General features: G+C 42.5%; 1 long non-coding RNA gene across 1 annotated transcript in view; it reads left to right on the top strand.

Annotated features, from left to right (window-relative positions):
• LOC108445991 overlaps positions 1-9,851 on the top strand; it is a 24,271-nt gene that overhangs the window by 5,526 nt on the left and 8,894 nt on the right. The window contains exon 3 of the long non-coding RNA XR_001861088.1: positions 5,236-5,240. This is a non-coding gene — a long non-coding RNA (uncharacterized LOC108445991). The remainder of the gene's footprint in view (positions 1-5,235; positions 5,241-9,851) is intronic.

Genomic DNA, 9,851 nt, shown 5'->3' with positions numbered 1-9,851 from the left:
TGTGTTGCTGTGTCCATTCACCTGGCTAGCCTCTCGTCTTCATGCCTTTTGTTATGCAAAGAGGTGGCAGTTCACTGCCTCTGGTCTGTCTGGGCTCCCAACCCAGAGCTCAATCTGCATCTCTAACTGCAGTTTACAGATCAGCTACCTGCACCAGCTGTATTCCTCAACAGTTGGAAGGGACAATGAAAGATCATCAAGTTCCAACTCCCATGCTGTGAACAGGGACACTTTATGAGACCAGGTTGCTCAGAGCTCCATCCACCCTGGCCTTGAACACTTCCCAGGGAGGGGACATACATATCCAGCTTTTCTGAGCAATCTGAGTGCCTCACTACCCTCACAGTAAAGAATTTCTTCCTAATATCTAATCTAAACCTACTCTCTTTCAGTGTGAACCCACTCCCCTTATCCTGTCACTACATGCCCTTGTAAAAGGTCCCTCTCCCATCTTTCCTGTAGGCTCTTTTCAGGTAATGGAAGGCCGCAATTAGGTCACCACGAAGCCACCTCTTTTCTAGGCTGAGCAATCCCAATTCTCTCAGCCTTTCCTCGAAGGAGAGGTCTTCCATCCCTCTAATCAACTTGTGAGCCATTTCTGGATTTGCTGCAACAGGTGGATGTCCTTTCTATGTCGTGAGTTCCGGAACTGGATGCAGTCCTCCAGGTGGGGTCTCACCAGAGCAGAGGGGCTGTGACCTTGGCTGGACATGAAGATTTATAAATTTTCATTAACTGCTATCACCTGTCCTTTTAAAGATAGGTATTATTTTCCCACTTCAAGAGTGTCCTCCACCCCTCCAGATGTCTAAAACCAGGCCATGACTTGAGCTTGATTCTGTCAGGATGGGTGCTCAGGACAGGAGAAGGAGCACACTTGATTATTGGGCACCAACAATGGTCCTGTGCGTCCCACTCTGCTTGTCACTCACAAAATTTCACACTTCATCAGTTCATGTCATTTTTGCTGCTTTACTTTTGCAACATAGAACTTACACCACAGTTATTTCCTCCCCCCCCAGGTTAAATCTCCTTGGAGCATACATCCCCGTCCTTCCGCATTGCCCACCAAATAACACCCAGGTACTTGAGCAAAGACGATCCCATTAATGGGTTTGACTTTTCTTACAGGGAGAGAAATCCACCCTGATTTTGCCAGCCACTTCCCATGTGTAGTACAGGGACCTTATCTCCTCCCCCTGTGTGTAGGGGTTTTATTTGGGCAGGACCAGGGAGGTTCACAGATCCCCTAGTGTTAACCAGCCAAGTGGCTTCTGCTCAATTTGCATCCCAATCCTTCCATGCCCCATTACCAAACACTTAACATAGTCTTCATTACACCTCTCAGTCTTTCCAGAGGCTTATGGGTGATAAGGGATGTGATGTATCCACTCAATGCCATGTTTCTTTGCCCAAGGATTTATAAGGTTGTTTCAAAAATTAGTCCCATTGTGTGACTGTTCTCTCTGGGGTACCCTGTTGCCACAAAATGTGTCTCCAAGACCTGAGATGGTGTCTCAAGCAGTGGCAATGGTTTACAGGGTGTGTTGCCAGCCAGCCAGTTGCTGCCTCTACCATGGTGAGTATGTAATGCTTGTCTTGGTGTGTCCATGGCAGTGATCCAATATAGTCTATCTGCCAGGCCTCACCATATTGAAACTCCAGCCACAGCCCTCTATTCCAGGGGAAGTTTACTTCTGTGGCTTGGTTGATTGCAGCACATGCTTCTCATTCTCGAATGGTCTGTGCAATGGCCTCCGTGGTCAGGTCTGCCCCTCAATGATGAGCCCATCTATCTGTGATGTTTCTCAACCTAGAAATAAAGCAACACACTCTCAACATTAGTATGGGAGGTAATATAAAAGCTGGTCTTTATTGGAGGCCTCCAGGAGCAGATAGGGAAAATGTCCACAAAAGCCTGCCCACATGGGGTGAAAACAGTTTTTACAAGTTTAGCAAATTAGCATATTTGACAAGAATTCCCAATTAGAAGCACAGGTGATGAGGTAATTCCCCCTTCTGGTTCAACCCTTTTCTGGATCCCCCCCCTTGGTACTAGCTGCACTTCGTTTATGAAGATGTGTCTCAAAAAGCTGTTTTCAACTTTGGTAGCCAGGGAGAACCAAGATAGAATAGGGGTCCTGAAATTTGTTTTGTCCTTCTGCCTAGGAAAATGCTGAAGTTAAGCTACGATAAGAAGCTACAAAGCTACAAATACATATGTGTAAAGAATACAGAGAACAGATAAAAGAAAAAATGCAAAAATCTATAGGCATCATCTGTTACAACTGATGTTTCATGGCCCCATTGGGTTATAAATAGCTCACCCTTCCAGTCCAAGTCTACCTGTGTTAATTCAGTTTTGGCAGCCTTATCTACCTGTTCATTGTTTCGATGTTCTTCAGTGGCACAGTTTTTGGGCATGAGAACATCTACCTGATGTACGTTTCCAGTCATGTTTGTCACCTGTGCACTGATGTTCTGCCCCATTGCAGGTGCAGTCCAGCCCAGATGGGGTTTATCCCTAGGTTGCCAATTGGTCTTCTTCCATTGCTGCTGCCACCTCCATAGGGCATTAGCCATCATCCAGGAGTCAGTATAGAGTACAGGCCACTTTTCTTGTTCAGCAATCTCTAGGGCTAGTTGGATGGCTTTCAATTCTGCAGATTGGCTTGACTCGCCTTCTTCTTCAGCAGCCTCAATGACTTGTCCACCTGTGATGGTTTCCTGCCACACAGCAGGATCCATCAGTTAACTGGGCATAGCCTCTTACATGTTCTGGTAACTCATTGTGTGGGGGTGCTTCTTGTTCACAAGTCTCCTTCTCTGGCAGTGCCCCAATGCTCTCTGCCTTCTGGCCAGTCCATGATTTCTTCCAGAATTCCCAACTGAGCTCATGTAATCAATGCTACCCTCTTAGTCCATGTAGCGCTGGCTATGTGATCGGTCGAGGGGATGTTTCCTTTGAACATCCAGTGTAGCACAGGCAATCGTGGAGCTAAGAGGAGATGTGCTTCTGTCCCAACAACTTCTGAGGCAGCCTGAACCCCTTCATAGGCTGCTGTGCAGAAAACAAAGGCCAGTGTCCACAAAGGAGACAGAGGAGTCCTACAGAAATCAACTTTATTGGAATAAAGGGAGAGTCCATTGGGGCATACCCCTGTGGGGTGGGGTCTCTTAAGTTTTTGGAGAATGCAGCCTCCTTTTACCCTTAACTCCCGACCACATGTTGCCCTCCCCCTTTCCCCATTGGCTGAAGTACTAGGAAGGTACAGCCTTCCCAATCTGCCTACTACATCTATCCCCTCCAATATATACCCCCACACCCATTCTTCTAGAATCTGGTTCTTTCAGGGTATCTAGTTGTTTGTGAAGACATAGACACCCATTTCTCCTATTACTGCTGATACCTCTTTTTTGGCTGGAGTGTAGTGGGGTCTCTGATCCTTGATAATCGCAGCACCGAACCACTAATAGCTGACCTCAGGTTTCTCCTGAAGTTCTTTGCCAGAGGCTCCAGGTGACACCACGCTTCCCAGCTGCAGTGGAGAGTATATTTTGCACCGCTGGTTCTGTCCAAACAGGTCCAAGAGCTACCACAGGAGCTGTTTTCTTTTTTGTTTGCTCAACAGCCTGTTTCTCAAGGCCCCACTGAAAATATTTCTTCTTCTGGATCACTCGGTAGAGGGTGGGGCTCACAAGCCCACAATAACCTGGAATATGCATTCTCCAGAACCCCACAAGGCCTAGCAAGCTTGTGTTTCCCTCTGAGCTGGTGGAGACATAGTTGCTATGTTGCCAGCCACACCCATGATGGTGTCCATCCTGCTATTTTACTCTCAAGAACTGAATCTCCTGCGCAGGTCCCTTGACCTTGCTTTTCTTTATGGCAAACCCAGATTTCAGAAGAATCTGAATGAATCTTCTTCTTCCCTTCTCAGTCAGGTGTTCTGCTTTATTGCCCCACACAGTGAGGCCCTCTGCATGGCATCCTGTCCTTCAGGTGTGTCAACTGCCCCACTCAGCTTGGTGGTGTATGCAAATCTGGAGAAGTGTTTTCAATTTTTCTTAAGCCTTCATTTTAATGTTTAATTTGTTAATAAAAATTTGTTTATGGTAGCAATGTTTAGCTTTACACCCTTTTGCTACCAAAGTCGTCATTAAATTAACATTTTTCTAGATAAACATGTACAGTTAAGTCAGTCTTTGATGACAATCATTGATGGAAGTCAGTTACTTTCTGTGGACATTGTGAACCAGTCCAGTGGCATTACCTAACAGCAACTGCTCAGGGATATGAGAAATTTATGTCCAGTAGAATCTTGCACTAAAGGCAAAGACAACATGCCATCAAGAAGTCAATCCAGTGGTTCAGAAAAGTAGAAGTAGGTGATCTGGTCATTACCTGCAAGTTGAGTAGGTTTGAAATGCTTCATTGTGCATAGCATGTAAAAGAATTTGCATTTAAAAGTTCTAAAGTGATAAATGACAAAAAGCTTTAAAAAGTATTAGGTGAAAAGTATGAAACTGGAAGTTGGACCTTGTTATATGGAGTTATTTGAACTTCTTATATGTGACATATTAATTACAGATTAGAATACCACTAATTTTTAAGTGACTAAATTAAATTTTAAAGCTTTTAACTCATAATAGTAAATAATTCAAAACCTAGTATTTTTCTTCTCAAAAAGGTATCGTTAAAGTTCTTTTAAGACAACAGATCTCTAATAGCTACAGTGCTAGAGTTTACAGGTTTTCAGCCAATTAAAATGAACTTGCAATTGATTGTGATAAGAATCCAAACACTGTATTATATGTTAAATCCCATGTTTTGTTTATAATAAAAGTTTTGTATTAAGCCACGTTTCTGAATAGAGGTTATCCAAATGGGTTAGGTGCTTATTATCAAGTACTACTTTTATATTGCAGCAGTTTGATCCACTAAATAATATCTCTTCAGGAGTGTTTGTTAGTCTTACAGATTTTTACAAGCTGTGCTTTTTGTATGTACAAAACTTGTTATGTAGGGATTTATTGTATTTAGCATTGTGCAAGTTGTTCTTTAAAAAAGAACTTGAAATACTTTGTGTAAACAGTTCTGGACAAATACGTGAGTAAAATCTTTGTTTTTTCTTTAAAAAAAAGTCTGTTCTTTTTTGTTTTGTTAAATTCTTATGGGGTTTCTTCCTATGTTAAATCAGCCAGTTCTGACTAGATGGCATTTTGTGTTCCAAGGTCTTGTTATAGAATGTTATTTTAGCTTTAAGTAAAATCAGGTTACTTTTCAGTGTGTAAGAATACGTGTGAAAACATAATTGGCAAAAATTGTAGAATAATGGATTTGATTTTGCTTTAAATGGCCAATTTATGAAAAGTGAACAGCTTATTTGGCTGGACAGATCTGATTAACCTTTTAAAAAACCCAAACCCACAGGGTAGAAAATTGGCACAGGAAGTGTCTGTTAAGACAGTGCTGAACAAGTTGTTTATGTCAAAACAAATGGAAGTTGCTGAAGCTGTGCACAGAGATGTTCAGTAGAGTGCAGCTCACCTATCCTGTATTTTTGGTGGTCTGTGATAGCAGCACCATCAGGCTGGTGCAGACACTGGGAGATGTGCTGGTAGCAGCGCTCTCCTGTTCAGGCAGAAGGTCGGATGGGATTGCCAAGCCAGCAGTGTCTGTGTGGCTGCGAGGCCCGGTATGTTGTCTACTCCCTTCTGTTACTGCTGAACAAAATCTGAATTTTAGGAAGATGAAAACATTATGCTTCTGTAAGACTACATTCTTACTGTATCTCTCATGGTCCTTGAGCAGTTTGAGAACCATGCAAGTCTTTCCACTAATGTCAGCCGGGTGTAGAGGGAAGGCTTCTGTAACAGCAGCATCACTGCTCATTGACTGCCTGTCAGATCAGACCTGTCCCCGTCACAAGAAAACTGAACCATCCTCTTAAATCATTAAATCTACCACAGGACAGTGAGGGATTCATATCCTGTACATCAAGATTTTATGCTGTGCTAATTTTCAATACATTTTCTTGTGTCGAGCATCCCATTACTCACTTAGTGCAATTACTGATTCCTCTTGCCTAAGACTGATTTGTATGAATTAAGGCTTTCTAAATGCTCCAGTTCCCAAAGTCACTTGTGGTCAGACTGGGATCTACAGCTTTCCAGGGCCAATCTCTTTCAAAGAGAAGAATAGGAGACAACAAGGGAAGGAGCTCTTAAAACAGAAATGTCTTTATTAACAGTAAAACACAAGACGTGAATAATCCCTTTTACAATAGAATAATTCCAGCCAAAGGAAGTGGAGTGTGTTAAAAAGTGTATTGTTCAGACTAAATGTGTTGTCTTCAGAATGCCTCAAATCAAATGCAGCAGGAGGAATGCTTGTGAAAATGTCCCCTTGGTTAGCAGTTGGTATGTATCCTTCTTGGTATGACACAGCATGGAATAGAGTACTCTGGGGCTGGTTGGAGGACCCAGAGCTGCCCAGATCTCTCGCACTCCTGAAGCTATGTCTGAGATTTTTCATTCTCGAGAGGCAAGAGCCCAAGTATTGTTCTTTATACAGCAACCTACGCTGGTTTACAGAATATCACAAACCTTGAGTAATACTTGGATAGTGCAGATGTTTTGCTTTGCTTCTGATGGAAAACAGAGGGCAGAATTATTCATAGACATAAGTGACTCTGTTATGGATGACTCACAGTGCTTTTCTCACCAGACTGATAGCTCATAGTTAACACAACCCCATAGTTAACACACCTTGCTCAAATCCACCATTTTAGCCCCTTTCATAGAGCTTTGCAACTTTATGGCTTCATTGATCCACACAAAAAAGTCTGTTTCTTCACTTTCTTGTCTTACTTTTCAACCCCATTTATATCACAGAGGTGATATGAAATGAAGGTTTAAATTGCTAACACTGACTTATCTGCAGAAAGCAGGCTGTGGTACATTTAACTTGTATTTTAAAAGTATTATAAATAATTAAAAACTCCAATTGCTTGAGTAAGTGAAGAAATTTTATCTGAATGTGCATTATCTCTGCTCATCATTATGTTTGTTCCCTTGCTGTCTTGTTTGCAAAGCTTCTCATGAACATAACTGTGAATTAATAAGACAACACACACTTTAGCATCAAATAAACCACTTTGAAATATGATGTGCTCGCTCACTACTGTGAAAGTGCAAGGGATCAGATTTTACCAAGTTTTTTCTAGCTTTTCTTTGCTGATGAGGTCTGTATTTAAAATTATTAACTGGTTGGTCTATTTCACCCTATGCTATTCATATGCAATATTATTTGAATACTATCACAGAATATAAAATAGCAGCATCCATGGATAATAAAAACACTATGACTGGAGATCTAAAATGTGTTCACAATTAGCTGCAAATGTTCACATTGACTGTAATGGAAGAGTAGCTGACTCTGGAGGACATAGTGGTTATGCCTACCTTGTGTAAGAGACATGGCCTGCAAATTAGATTTCTTATCTGTACAGGCACCAAGTTTGCAAGCATGGCCCAGGTACAAGTGGAGGTGTCCTCTTGCTAGGATTCTCATGTGCCTCATCTCCCTGGCAGGGAAGTGTGGCATCAGTATGGCAATGTAATGTAAGGCACGCCTGGGCAAGGTGTCTGGAAAGCCCTGGGGTGAACATGTAACAGAATTCTGGCTGTTCCTGGCTCTTCTGGAGCTTCCTATGGGTAGATGATGGGTGCAAACCAAAGGCTATGTTCTGTGCTGGTCCCCAACATGCAGAAGCATCTGTCTGCACTAGAGACACAAAGTGATTTCTCTCAGCTGAACAAAGACTAAATACTGACTCAGGCTTCCTATATCTTCCAGAAAGGTACTCCTGGAGCTGCTGTGAGGAACAAGCCCTGTTTCAGTGGCTGCAATGAAGCTTCCAGGTTGAAAAGTTTTTTATTCACAGATCTAAAGTCTCATAGAATCTTTCTCCCTGCTGCAAGATGGGACCAACTCTCTCAAGCTCTTTTTTCATGGTAACTTGACTTCTTAGTTGGTCTTTGTGAAGCACACTTGTCCATCCTTATGTACTGTTAAAAATGTGACTTCATAGTCAGGAGTCCTCAGGAAGGTTCGTGCTGACTATTTTCTTTTGGGTACTGCAATTTCCCCCCTTATCTTGAAATGAGCTGGTTTATCACAATTCCCAGGTAGATGCTCTCTCTGTATATAGTCCATGTCTTTCAGTTGTGCAGTTTCTGTTCAGATTGCATCTTTCTTTGAGGAACATATACTGGATGTGCTTATAGTGTCCTTGAACAGTTGCCCCAAAGCTGAGCTCCTCATTAGTCTTGCAGCAAGGCAGAGGGTAATCTTCCAAGTGTCTTTTCCAGATCCAATCAGAGCTTACTCTCTGGATCACATGGGACACCATTTGCCCCAATACATCAGATGGCCTAATCAGGAAGCTGGCATACTCTCCCAGGCTGGGTGTACAGGAAGAACCCGAGAAAGGATTGTGGTACTTCAAGCTGTTCCTAAAACAGGTCTTAATGATTAGTTCAGATGTGAATGTAAAAAGCTCTAGTGAACACAGTGGCTGCCCGAGCATGTACTGCCTTGATACCTCCAGCAATGACCGCTGAGCTTATCTGGTTGTAGGCTCCATCCTCCTCAGTCTCTTAATCATCTCAGTGCATTTCTGGCTACTGAAACACCCATGAACTGTAAATCCTCTATAAAAATTTTCTCAGCCCCTTCGGTGGGGTCTCCACTCACTCAGAAGGGCTTGGGTTCAGATGTTCAAGTAACAGTCAAGAAACCTCCAGGTTTCTCCAGAGCAGGGAAGTCTTGCCTTTGGCTTGGCAAGCACCTGGGACATCATCATCATCAAATACTTTGGGTTGGAAGTGACCTTTAAAGATCATCAAGTCCCAACCTCCTGCTGTGGGCAGGGACATGTTGCAGAATGATTAGAGGATCAGGGACATAGATTATTGATAAAGGGAACAAATTAATAACAGAACTGTACAAGCAAGAGCCTGCAAGTAAAGGCCTGCATGAGAAAAAGCCTCCATGAGAAATGTCTGTGTGAGAAACAGGCCTGGGAACAAAAAGGGAGTTTTTTAGGAGGTACAGTGCTGTTCTGATAAAGATGTGCTGACCATGAGAAGGGAGGAAAAACTTTGATCTCTCAAGACAAAACATAAAGCTTGCCAAATGTAGTCTTTTATCTAACCCAATTATGTAGAAGTAAGAATGCGCCTTTGTAAGTTTAAACTAATTAAAGAACTGATAAGCATGTATACTTTCACACTATATAAGTGCCTTTGTATTGCTAATAAACGAAGCTTGCTTACCGGTCACATTGATTGTCTACTTGGCTTCCCTCACCCAAAGTCGGCAGGGACACTGTCCTCAAGACCAGGTTACTCAAAGACCAGGTTACTCAAAGACCATCCAACCTTGAACACCTCTGGGGATGGGGCACCCACAACTTCTCTGGGACAGCTTTTCCTGTGCCAGTATCTCCCCACCCTCACAGTAAAGAATTTCTGCCAAATATCTTAACTAAAACTACCTTCTTTCAGTTAAAGCCATTACCGCCTTGTCCTGTAACTACATGGCCTTCCGGTGATATTAATCTACATTTTGGGCAGCACTTCTCAACTTTGAAAAATGGTATTTAATTACTCTACCTTATGACTCAATCTTTTTTTTTGTGTTTGATTTTGGCTGTACTAAGTTAGGTTATGGGGAGCCAAGGAAAGAGGCAAATAGTGCAGAGGATGTAATGTTTCTTTCCATTGCTGAACACCATGTAGTGCTAAAGTATTCCTAAAAGTTACAGTTTCACCAGAGCAGTCTT

Source organism: Corvus brachyrhynchos, unplaced genomic scaffold (genome assembly GCF_000691975.1).
Source record: "Corvus brachyrhynchos isolate BGI_N302 unplaced genomic scaffold, ASM69197v1 scaffold103, whole genome shotgun sequence".
NCBI lineage: Eukaryota > Metazoa > Chordata > Aves > Passeriformes > Corvidae > Corvus > Corvus brachyrhynchos.
This window is presented reverse-complemented; position numbering and strand designations above follow the sequence as displayed.